Here is a 13,824-nt window from a genome sequence, read left to right as displayed (position 1 = left end):
ATCCCTAGGGCTCAGGAGTGTGTGAAACTCCTAGGGATCAGCTAACAGGGCTCCTAGCTGCAGGGGAGACCCTGCTATACATGCAAATTAAGGCTTGATAGCAACCAACTGTAAAGTTAGTACACATTTTTGAGGTCTAACTTTATAGGTAGTTGCAGCTTTTTTTTGTGTTATAGTTACTTTCAACATGTCGCTGGTCTCAACGTAATAGTGCAATGAACCAGTTAATTGTGCGATACCTGTAAAATGTAGAGGGGGTCTTATTGATGCAAGCCCATCACCACCACCACCACTTGTTTCTCATAATGAGTTTGATTAACAAGCAATACATTCTTCAGGAAATCTTTTGGAACAAGAGTCAGAAGAATAGAGTGTGTCCAGGTAGCACTCAATGACCAAATGTATACCTGTCAGGGCTTTGAAGCTTTGTAGGGTATTTAAATTATTTTCTAAGTACGTCAACTAATGATAATGCAAATTCTCTAAACAAAGGTGGGGGAGGCAAACAACAGCCTCAAAGTATCACCTTAGGCCAGGGGTGGGCAAAATACGGCTCAGGGGCTGGATCTGGCCCACCAAGCCATTCTATACAGCCCACAGGGCCCTAAAAAATTTAGAAAATTAATATTTATTGGCCCCTGGCTGCCTGTCAAAGATGACCGGAGCCAGGGGCAGTGGGACCCAGGGGAAGCCATGGGAGGACCCTACAACAGCCAGGCTCACCTGGCCCTGCCTCCCTCCCCAGCCAGAAGCCCTTGCCTCCCTGCTTTGGAGTGGGAAATTCAGGTAGGAGCAGGGGGAGAGGCGGGGAGGCAGGGGAGGACTGCTGGCAATCGCTCCAGTCCTTGGAGCCAGGCCAGCTCCTGCTGAGTCCTGCAGTCCAGCCATGCAGCTTGGAGCCACATGGTTCAGGAACAGTGGGCCAGTGGGCAGGAAAGTGGGGAAAGTGGTGGTGGGGATGGGAGGAGGAGGAGCCACTTTTCCCCCACACTGAGTAGCAGTTTGTCCTGTGCCACCACTGCTCAGCCTGGGCCCCAGCACTGGCTCTGGACTCACCCATTGGGGCTGAACAGTGGCAGCAGCAGCTGGACAGAAACTGCTGTTCAGTGTGGGGGGAAGCGCCCCCCCCCCACCTCCTCTGGGCAGTTTTTCCTGCAGTCGCCCAGAGTGCAAAGGGTTGTAGCTGCATGTGCTGGTCCCCATCACTACTGCTGCATGCCCAAGGGTTGCAGGACACACCATGGCCAGGCAGTGCAGAGCAGGTGTGAGGTGCTCTGGGGCTGCACACTGTTGGTGGTGGCAGGGAAGTGCCACAGAGCACTCAGGCTCTGGGTTTTTGTGAGAAGGGTGGATGCCGACCAGCTCAGGGGGGTGCATGCAGGGGGCTCCCATACATACCCCACATGCCCTCCAACCCTTACTGCAAATGCCACACCCAACCCTCCCCCAAACACAATCATACACCCCACAAATATCACACAAACACACACACACACACACACACACACACACACATCCATACATCCCCACAACCTCCCCATACCCAGCCACCTATACCCCCTGACACCCCTGTACACCCCACACACTATACAAGAGTAAGAGTGCATTTTGAGCTATTATGTAATCACTTATACATATACAGCACAAACACACACAAATCAGGACAAAAATATTTTAAAAAAATTAAATTAAAATATATTATTATGGATGTTTGATTTTTAGTATATAATTTCTCCCCCCCCATTCTAAGATGGCAAAACCTCTTCCCAAAAGAAATCCTTCTAGGGGCAAGGGGAGGGACTTCTGGCAGTAAAGGCCAGATATTAGGGGCAGGACTTCCAGTCCCAAGATGGTGACCAGGGGACAGGGAACCTGTTAAGGGGCAGGGCTACCCATGCAGCCCTTGACAGCTTGCCAAAACTTGGTAAGCAGCTCTCTGTCTGAAATAATTGCCAACCCCTGCCTTAGGCACAGCTTTGATATGTTCTTTAGAAGCTTCACTTACATGGTGAACAAAAAAGGGGCAGAGAAGAACTGTACAGTATTTAGCAGAAATGAGCCTAAGGAGAACATGAGCAACTGCCCAATATGATCTGCAATGTCTCCTCAGAGAAAATAATGCAGCCATTCAGACATGGCTTTATCTGCTCTTATCAGAGACTACAGCAGTGTCAGCAGGGTTTCGTTGTCAATGGTATTGAAGGCAGCTGAAATAAAAAAAGTAGATCAATGTTTGTGCATTGCCTAAAGGAGATCATTGACCAATGAGACTAACACAATTGCTTAGACTAGCTTTTCTCTTTCCTCTGGTGTCCCTGTGGGAGGCAAGAATCCGGTCCCCAATTTCTATTGATCACAATGTTTTCTATATTACCATTAAAGAAATGTTCAAGAAACGCACTTTAATCTTTGCAGCTGAGATGCTTGTCATTATGAAAGGGGTGGCAAGACCCATCAGGCAATGAGCTCACTGTAAATTCTTTGATCAATAGAGTAGCTAGATTGATCATTGAAACCTTAAACACTTATTCTACAGAATGCATCAGTGAAGCAAAACTTCATAAATTAACTTAGGGAAGTTTTCTCTATTACAAAACACCTTTTCAAACAGACAAACCACATTGTAAACTTTTGTGTATTTGAACATGTTATCCGATGCCTTAATTACTAACTGTTGTTATTATTTATTTGCATTACAATAATGCCTGAAGGCCCTCATTTGGATAATGATTGGTATTATATAAATTCAAAATGAGAGAGAATCCCAGACTGAAAGATCCTATAATTAAAAGCTCAGGTCTGTGCCTAAAGCAGCTCCAATTTTGCCTAGTGGAAAAACAAGGTCTTATACTGTCCTCAGTCTTGAAATCAATATAAGTTTCATCTTAGTGTAGCCCTGATCTACCCAGGGTATGTACTCCCCTTTCTGATTGAAGGGGATTGGGCGTGGGAGAGATCTGCAAGCTGAGCGCAGTTCACTACTCCCTATAGAGCCAGTTCAGAATAATATTAAACTATATACAAATTTATTAATATTTACCAAATGTATTTATTTAAAAGATAACTGTTAATATAAAAGTGATACAAATATTTACATATAATATAGGACTAATAACCTTGTCTCTCTCCAATGGATGACCACAACCAGGATTGAGGTAAATTACAAGTAAACACAGGCAAGTAATGGGGAGGGGTCCTAGCAGGACCTCAATATAGATCTTACATTCTAATGTTAATTTTCTTACGGATATGGGAGTACACAATTCACAGGATACTATATCACAAAATATAAGGTGCAATATCACAAATTATATGGCACATAAGCACAGAAGACCCTTAAACCATTTAAATGGTCCCCTGGACCCTGCTGCATTCCTGGGACCTGGATCACACTCTAGTGACTCGTGAGGAAAGATCTTATTGCGTCTTGGGCATCACACCAAGCTCTCTAGGCAGTCCATAAACTCAGAAGGGACCCTCCATGGATCTCCTCTCCAGGAACACCTTTCTAGCAAAGAAGGACTTCCCCTCCCCTGTGGGAACCCTATTCCCCAGCAACTCACAAATCCGATGCCCAAGTGCAGGTCCTCATCCCATCAGGCAAGTGGCTCCTTGTTCAGAGAAGCCTCTGGAGCCTCTGGCTCCTGCTGGGCCGCTCTTTGTTCATAGCCTTGAGCACTGTCACTTGCTCTTGCGGGCTTTGGCTTTTGCTCAGGGTTGAAGGCCCAGGCCACCTTGTGGGACTCTGGGCCTTGGTCCACTCCTGGACCCTCCGTGCAGCGCCTCCTGCACCAGGTTCCCCGCCACATGCGGGGAGATGGCACCTCGAGCCACCGCAGATGGTTCTCGCTGGCTCCGTGCACTAGGAACCCTGGCTGCATGCCAGGGGTTGCAGACCCAAGCCTCTTGCTCCCAGGGTCTGGCTCCATGCACCATGCTATGCACTGAGTGGCTGGAGACTCAGGCTGTGCACTGACTGGGGTTGAAGCTGCCCGTCACTCCTGTCTGGTGTGAGGCATCCACAGGGGCTCTTTAAGGCAACAGCACTTGCCCGCTGGGTAGCTCTTCCCCAGCTCTTCTTTGCCCCACTAGTGTCTCCATCCCTCAATGCATCTGCCATGTGCTGGGCACGCAGCTCCTTTTATTCTTTTTGGAGGCTCTGCCCCCCCCCGAAGTTCTGCTGGACCTGCAGAGTGCAGGCTTAAACCAGGTCCGGGGCTCTCCTCCTCCCCCTGGGTAGCGGCAGGCCAAGCTCCTCCCTGCCATTACCTGATTGGTGGATGGGCTCCACCAATCATATTGGAGATTCGCTGAGCCTGGATGTGCCGGGTTGTATGTGTAAGCCCGCCACATTAGTATAAGAGATTTTTTCTGTGTAAAACCCCCTGCTGGATTGGAACCTAATGTTATTGGTAACCTTGCATATATGTGGACATATATATGATATATGTAAAGCTGTTTCCTTTCAAAGACTCTTGCTTTCTAATTAAACTCTATCAAAATCCAACTGTGCAACTCCTATGAGAGAGGAGAGATTTTTGTGGAAGTTTTCTGGCATATTCTTGCCCTGCTACGGTATTATCAACAACTAGATAAGTCTATATAGTACTTGCAATCCCAGTTACTCTGGTTTAGTTTTGATTTATAATCTCCTCCAAGACTTTATTTTCCTTGCAAATAGCCTACACGATACTGCTGTGTTTCATATTGAGGCCCATCCAATCTTAGGGAAAATGAAATGCTGATCTAAGAGCAATCATAGATCTTTGAGTTCAGTTGTATGTCCGCTTTTGCAGGCAGCCTAATCAAAATCAGACATCTGAATAATAACAACCGTTTAATTCCTTTTTTGAAATGAACAATTCTGACAGTATTACACTTATAAGAATGTATCGTATCTTACAACTTCACGCTAATCACAAGAAAATTGTGTGTAATGTGCAGCTTTTGTTTCCCCTTACATCTTATTCAAAAACATAGATACTTAACTTGAGAACCTTTTTATGTAAATTTTCTTTTTTACTTTCTCTCTTTTTCCCTTAAGTGCACTGGTAATCTCTTACTGGCAGACATCAGGTGCAGATTTTCCGTAGCAGCTAAGATCTATTCAAAACCACAAAGAAAAGTGCCGTTACACTGCCAACAATGGCTTACGCCTGTTGTTTTCTATTCTGACTCCAGAATAGGTCTGAGCAACCCCTAGGCTGCTCTAACCAACATAGCTATCAATGGTTCCCATTGAACCATTTGTCAACAGGGGTTGGGGCAAGCACAGTGTTGTGGCCATATCCCTATGCACTTCTCAAATCCAGAATTCAATTGAAGTTGTGGTGAGGCAGGTCATTCCAACACTCCTTGCACCATCTAACTTTTATAAGAAAACCAAAACAGGGCAGCAAATCAGACCTATTAAGTGCAATTCATATGATTATAACAGAACCACATGCCAGATGTGTGCCATTAATATAGGTATATTTAATATTTATCTCTCTCTTTTAGGTTATCTACAAACAGCTTATTGCTTCCAACTGATCTTTTCTCTGTTAAAATGCAAAATGTCACATGCTGTTCATGAACTTATGTTGCAACTGCAATTATAGTCCTGGAGATAACACCTAAGGTGTCTGACCTTATCTGGAATTATTTTATTGACTAACACATTAATACTTTATGATCTTACACAGTGATGGAAAAGGAAGATTATACTTGACACTCAATTTGTGAAGCCTGTTTGAAAGGCCGTATTTATGTACATTAGTCTTGGCTAAGAAGGTCTACCTATTGATTCTTATCTCAGATTCTTTTACAATAATTTTTTCCAACTGCTCAGTAATTTGTCATAGAGTTTCTGCATTCAGAGAAACCAAGGAGAAGGGGTTTTGACTGAATGGTTGATACAGAATTATTTTTTTCACTTTTAAATCTGTATGTTTGCAAGTAATGCTTTGTTAAATGTACTGCTTAAATTTAATCCCCTGTTGTATATTACATGTCCATTTTCCATGGGCTTGATCTGCAAGCTGCTAAGCACTTAGGGCATTTATACATGTAGGTGTGTGTGTAGGGGGCAGGGCGGGACAGCACTTTACTTAGCACAGCTCTGAGAGCCATGCTAAATAAAAGCACCAGTAGCATCACGTGCAGCAGTGTCCATGCACTGAAAAATGGCAGCAGGGTGCTTTGAACTAAAACTCACTAAAGGAACTTTAGTTTAAAGCACCCACTGCCATTTTTCAGTACAGGGGCACTGATACATTTGACGCAGGAGGCTGCTGGGCCACATTAATTTGCATGCTCCAGCAGACTTGATTAATCGAGTCTGCTTCGATGTGCTGGAATTCCAGGGAGTTGGAGCAGGCTCCCTGCACATGTCTAGGAACCCTTAAGTACATGCTTAATTTCAAGCATGTGAGCAGTCTCACTGAAGTCAATGGAACTACTCTAATATATTAAATTAAGCACGTGATTAGGTTCTGTGTAGGCCTAATTCAGAATGTTTAAGGCCTTATAGGATCAGGCTACATAAGAACATTTATTAAAATTGGAAACAGGCCTAAACCACTAAGCCCAGAGCAGATTGAAATGTGCCCAACATTTAGGGGCCTGTGAGGTTGGATCCAGGGTTTTGGCTTGATCCATTATAGAGATAAAAGCTAGGCACAAAACTTAGATCCTTATCCAAGTGTCCCCAAAATCTGTTTATAGTCAAGGATAAAAGTTGGTTTGAGTCCATCTTTAATTAACATGAATAAGAACTGGGTCAAACAGCATAGCATGTACTCTGTAGTCTCTGAGAAGTTGAGGCAATTAACACTTTATACCAACTGTTTGGATTAATTTTATCTATGCCATGCTGTTCAGTGATCTAGATAGCTCTGCCTATTCTGGTTATATTATGCTACCTTTAGCAATCTGTCTATTCCCCTAACAGCTCTAGAATGGTCCTTTTCACAGCAAAATCATCTTTTTTTTTCCCATTTCACTACAGATCACGTGAATTCCCTACAGATAACGTGAAATAATTTGTTATTCTTTGGGCTAGACACTTAACATGATTTACTCAGGTGAGCAGTGTCTTATGTATGGAATTGCAACAAGGCTGAATTACTCATGTGAGTAATTGACTGTCAGTTGAGCATTTAAACATCTTTATCATTATTTGTCTGTTGTATAGGCATACGTAGCCACCACCACTTTTAAAGGAAATATTTGCATGCTTTTATTATGTGAAAAATGCATAATTCAGTTTTGGTCACCATATTAGCTGGGCTATGACTCTCAAAAAATGAGAGAGAATGATATAGGTTTTATGAAGTATTCCTGCAGTGGTACATGCAGCAATGTTAGCTGGCATGTATCTTGAAATAAGAGTGTTATTTTCAAATGCTTAGATATGTACTGAATTAAAAAATATATTATGAGGCTCTATTTTAGCATTAGGATTAAGCTGAGAGCACATTTCAAGTTCCATATTGCCTGTAACATTTCAGTTATGTTTCCTATAACACAGTTCTAAAAAAGAGACAGGGGGAGGCTGTAATATTTTTAAATATTTTTTTCTAATTTGGTAAGTGCATTTTTCCACATTCTCCTCAAGCAGTTCACTAGAAATTGGTAGAGTACAAACATAAATATCAACAATCAGTCTCCATTTATACTCATCTATGGCACATCTGTTTGATCCTTTTTTCTGCTGTCCTTTGAAAGTGCATGTGATTTTTGCACATATCATGCCCTTTTCTCCAAATGTACTTGTGTGTTCAGGCTTCAGAATCTGTCAACTGAATACACAAGTTAGGGCCTACCCAGGTAAGGCCAAAGTTGTATGTTCCCTAGTGGAGGGACAGATGAGTCTCAATTGACAAACTGGTCCTAAATGTAGAAATTTTTGTTCCTATGCTCTGAAAAGTGATGACAATGGGGAAACAGGAAGTTATAATAGAAATTGATTTGCCAATCAAACTAACATGGACATTATGAAGTGTGTTGAACGCTACCTAAGCAAAAATTTCTTAAATCAATTTACCTTATTTTTGAGAAATGTATATGCTACACTGCTTATGGAGAACATAAAGCTATTTTATTGCTCATAAGAATCATGGAAAATGAAGGACTACTTTTCTATTAGTGCCCACTTAACTCCCTCCTTCAAAGAAAAACAATAAAAATGAATTGGGGGCTGGTGGGACTGATTTCTAAGGAAAGAACAAAAGAATTATGTATATACAGCTTGATCAAATGATGACTAAGGGAATGACAATGACACTAGAAAATGCACCTTAGAAAACAATCTTGTAATGGCAGAGAGATGGATGGATGAGAGATATTATTATTTATTATTTATATTACAGTTGAGCCTAACAGCCCAAATTGAGATCAGGCCCTGTTATGCTAATTACTTCACAAGCATATACTAAAACACAATATTCAATTATCCAGTTATAAATAGTAGAGGGGAAGAAATTTGCCCAAGGTTACAGAGCCACAAACGGAATTCATAGTTTCTTAATTACCAGTCCATGGCCCTGTTCATTGGGCAATATTGCATAACTGAACGGCTGTTTCACTGATTTCACTGATACTACCACTCCTCCTAGTTCACATGGTGAACACAGCAAGCACAACATTTTAGACGCTTGCTCTATCGTGCTGCAGTTTGCAATGAGCCTATTTACTGGCATGTCAAGAACCTCCTTATGTTTTTTATGCAGAGTAGTGTTCCTGGCCCCAAATGTGATTGGGGTGGCATTAGGTCACGATCCTGCCTGTTATACAGAATAGGTGAAGTGAAGTGCCACTGAAGAATATTAACTCAAACTGCTCTGATCAGCAACTGCTCTGGTGAGCTGTCAGTAGGAGTCCTTTATCCAGTTTTGAGCATAGCATTTTGAATGACATGAACAAATTGTAAGGAGTGCAGAGGAGAATGAGGCATACGAGGCAAAACTGGAAGAACTGGAGTTATTTAGTTTTGCAGAAGTGAAGGCTAAGAAGAAAATTTCCTAAAAGTCTTCAAATAAAGAAAGGGTTATTATAAAGAGGATGGAAATCACTGTTATCTGTGTCCACAGGGGGAAGAACAAGAAGGGATAGTCTTAAATTGCAACAAAGGAAGTTGGATATTAGGTTTGATAATAGAGAAATTTCTAAATATGAGGGTGGTTGAATGGCAGTATATGTGGGTGCTCAAATATTAGAAAATCATTTTGGACCTGAAGCTTTGTGCGTGGTAAATACTCCACATATATTCATTTTGTGCTGAAGTCTGCTTTTCTTCCCCATTCTGTGCCATAAATAAATATATAATATCACATAACAGACCTGATACAGGCCATTTATGACTGAAGTGGAATGAAGACCTAGGTATTCACTAAGATAACAGAATCTGAGTGGAAATCAGCAATTTACAATGTTCAGACATCAACAATTTATCTTAGACTTGGTTTTAACCAACAAAAAATCTTTTTTCATCTGCACTGGGCAGACTTTAAACTTCAAACATTAAATAAACTGCCAGTAGATACTTACTGCAGATGCGACGCATTTCAGGCAACACTTAATCACATGTTTTGATCATGCCCTGAAAGAAATTATAACTAGAGTTAACATGGTTTTTGAACACAATGGTAATACCTTTGGCAGATATGTGTGCTCTTGAGCAAATACCTAAGGCACTGTTTCAGAAACTGTTGATACCTGGGGCATACGGTTTTTCTGGATTCAAATCAGCATCACACTTTACTCTTCCACCCAAACAGGTATACACACATATATGGTGGTATAATAATGATATGTTGTATTTATGATGTTCCTTGCCTCTCGCATAATTTCTGGACCATCACATCCTTGCCTCTATACATATATAAGTAAGACTTAGGCAGTGGTGCTCAAACTTTTGGCCCTCCAGGCTGAATGAGTGGTGCCTCATCCCTCTTCATGGGACTGGTATGGCCTGATACCTCTGCACAGGGCCAACATGGATGGGACTTGATCCATCCATGCAATGCTTGGAATTTTGGGAGCAGGGAAAAGTTGCAGTGATAATTGCCAGTGCTCCTCCACTACCATGTTTCCAGACCTGCGGGGAACCTGCAGGCCAGATGACATGGTTCCATGGGCCAGATCGGATTCTGATAAAGTATTTTTTGCAGCACACTTCTGCCACTCTTGCAGCAAACTAGTGTGCTATGGCACAGCCTTTGGGAATCACTGACCTAAGGAATTCAAACTGAATCCTTCCCAGATTGCTTTCTTACAGTGAGCTTTACTAGAGACACTGCCTTTGAAAAGTAGGTCATATACTACTGCATTGAAAAAGTGGAACATCCCCAAAGGTTGACATCTAGTACAATGTGATAGTGCAACTGGTCTCTATGTAGAGAGTCATGTTTAACAGGCTTACCTGCTCCAAAAAGTTCAGGGCAATTTCAAAAACATTCTTAGAATATTTTGGTAACTCAGTTAGTCCTTTTTCACACTTCTCTTTTCTTCTTTTATCCCTCTCTCTTCCCTCCCTTTTTTCTCTTCTCCTTTATTACTTATATATATGATTTTTGTTGCATTTAAAAAAGAATAAACTTGCAAAGAAAAAAATACTGGAAAAGCTTATCTGGACAGGTTGTGGAATTTCTATCATTGGAAGGTTCATTGCAGCTTGGCCAAACACTTAGGTGGGATGGTTTAATTGAAGATAAGGGATTATCTAATCCAATCCCTGCCTTTAGTAAGGGATTGGACTAGATGACTTTGAGTTCCCTTTTATCTCCATTCTCCTATGATTGCATGGCTAATTTTCAAATTTTCAAACAAGGACCTTAGTCCTAGATCATCTATACAGCAGTTTTGCATCAGACCTTGAAAACTGAGAATGTTTTCTTTTTAAGAACTTCAGCTTTCTCTTTAGTAGAAGAACAAGCATCCTTTCTGCTCATGTTATTTGTCTTTCCCACTCCTGAATAAAACAGCCAACCAGTCTTTCATCTTAGGAGACATTAGCTGAGGAAGAAGCACCATATCCAGAACACCATAGAAAGTCCAAGTTGATTGAAACTGTCTCCACAAAAGACAAATACCTTAGTTTATATTCTAGTAGTCTAGAGCAGTGGTGCTCAACCTTTTCACTTATGGGCCAGATAAGCAGGTCCATGGACCCAATCCAGTGTGCAGGGCAGGCATAGGCTAAGGCCAGATCCAGCCTCATGGCACAAACCCAGCTGGGGCCCAACATGCTGTCTGGCAACAGCTTGGCCAGGATCCAATTTAGCCATGCAGTAACAGCCCAGCCAGAGCCCAGTCCTGCCACCTTGTAGCAGCCCAGGCCCAGTTCCAATCCAGCTGCTGTGGGAGTGGCTGGGGCCCAATTCAGCAGTGTGACAATGGCTTGAGCCCAATCCAGCCACGTGAAGCTTGGAAATTAGACTGCAGGAGAGTAGTGGCAGTGATGACTGCCACTGCTTTCATGCTGCCAAATTTCCAAACCTATGCTGAGCCCCAAAGGCCAGATGACAGGGCTCCATGGGCCAGATTTGGCCCATGGACTGGGCATTGAACATTCCTAGTCTAGAAACTTTCCAATTCTATGGTGCAGTGCCTATTTATGGACCTCCCATGAATGAGGAAATTAAATACCAGTTTCTATGTGGCATCTATCTGGCAATTATCTGGCTGCTTAACAGTTAATATGTATTACATGAAAGCATACACATTAGCCCAAACAGGATTTCCTCACATGTACCTCAATGTAAACTGACACTGCGCAGACAGGATTAGATATTAAGCTTTTTATCCTTACAATCAAGCTTTATTCCCTGCCTAGATCCATGTCACAACCTTTCCTCAAGGAATAATGGATACATTTCCTATCCTTACTCTGAATGTAATGCTATCACAGTGCAGAAAAATCAAAGCAATTTCTGCTCAGAATAGAAAGAATAATTTTAATTTATCAGTGTGACAAATGTTTAAAGAAGACTCCAGAATAAACACCAGCCAACATCTGGATGACATGTTGCCCTGTCCAGATGGAAAATTGGTACTTAATATTTGCTGTGGGCAGAGTACTGTAATGATACTGTAAACTTTCAAATTAAACAATGTTAGAAAATCTATGTAAAATACAAATAACTAGTTCATCATTTCCAGTGGTTTTAAAAAAATGTAACCAGCATGAAAATCTATAGAGTTTGTTATAATGATAGTACGCAGATCTATATTCTTAAAGTCATCAAAAGTGTAAGACATACTTTGTTTCCCTAAGAGGTGTTTAAATATAAACAATGACTTTTTTTTGCTGTAAAAAGCTGTGGTTGGTATTTTCTCTCCCCATAGCTACCTCAGGCACTGCCTCTTGTTTTTATACTAGGAATGCAAATAATACATAGGAATCATTTATGGATATGCAAAATCTACTATTTCAGGAAAGGTAAGATTTGTAAATGAGAAAATCTGGATTCAAGACTCTCTTCGATGAGCTGCCCTTAACACTTAACAGAAGGTTTGGCAGAGTCAACTTGTTGGTTTCTCTACCCATGACTTGACCTCTCAGTACTCTGACAGACTCTTATTTGAGAGTCTAACCTATCATTTAGCAACATTTGTAATAATGGTGGACTGAAAACCTTCAAAAAACTTTGGAAACTCTGTTCAGAGACCCATGAGGGAAGAGCAAATATTTTGCTACTGAGACTGTTGACACTGACAACACCCACGGTCGGCGTTGCAGTATTTTTTTTAACCATTCCCAGAAGTAACACCCTAGAAAATAGAATTTCGAGGTATGAGAGTCTAGTGTTGCTCTTTTTTTCTTTATTTTTTTAAATAGAACCCATTCATAGTAGAAAAGGATAAAATTAAACTCCTTTTACAGTGAAAAGAAAAGTCCCTAATTGTTTCTTGGCTATTAGTTACAATTCTGCTTATAATTCTTAGTTTTCAGGGAACTTATTCTGTGTAAATATAACCTCGATACAACAGGTTTCCAACATATAGCTTAGAGTAATACTTATAGTCCTAGAAATCTAAAAACAAGTATTATCATCCACATGATTCATCAGCAGGTGGGAGTAAAATTTACTCCATTCTCCTCTTCCCCTTCTCTCTGGCAGCATCCATGAGTCTTCATTCATGAGCCTATCCTGTACTTATTAATCTTGCTATACTCCCCACCAACACCAAGCAGAAGACAATCCTCTGTTCCTGTGGGAAGAGGAGCCTTATACTGTTAGTGCTATACAACTGATCATCAGCACAGCTCTACACAAAGTTACCATGGGCTCAATGAAAGCTCAAATTTGCCCTCTCAGGGAGCGTCCACACATGTAAGTATGTGCGCTTGCAGCAGCTCAAACAGAAGCGGTGCAAATTTGAGCTGGGGCTTTTTGCCTCAGTGCACGTGCTCAGACATGCACTTTGTTGTGGAGCTAATTGTGCCACTTGGGGCAAAATAACCCTGCCTGGTTCCTCCCGGATCTGCAGCCAGGGGGAGCTAGAGCCCAGGGCCAGCACCTGTGCTTTCCCCAGTAGTATAAAAAGCTGCCCTGTCCTGGCCCCAGCAGTACAAGAAGCTGCCCTGGCAAGTAGCTCAGGGCTACTCACTCTCAGGAGCTTCTCAGGCCTGGCCAATTGGTACCTGGAGACACTGCCCCTTGTGCCAGCTGTATTGCTGAAGCAGCCCTGAGAGTTCCCTGCACCCTCTACCCACTGCACCAGTCTGGCAGTGGGGGCTGCTGCCTGGCTGTGACCTGTTGCGCACCTGCCAGACCCGGATGGGGACTGCACAGCCAGTAGAGGCATCTGCCCCTCTGGGCCAGCTGCTAGGGGGCTGTG

The sequence above is a fragment of the Alligator sinensis genome, unplaced genomic scaffold (assembly GCF_000455745.1).
Source record: "Alligator sinensis unplaced genomic scaffold, ASM45574v1 scaffold717_1, whole genome shotgun sequence".
In the NCBI taxonomy this organism is placed as follows: Eukaryota; Metazoa; Chordata; order Crocodylia; family Alligatoridae; genus Alligator; species Alligator sinensis.
Note: the sequence above shows the minus strand (reverse complement) of the source record.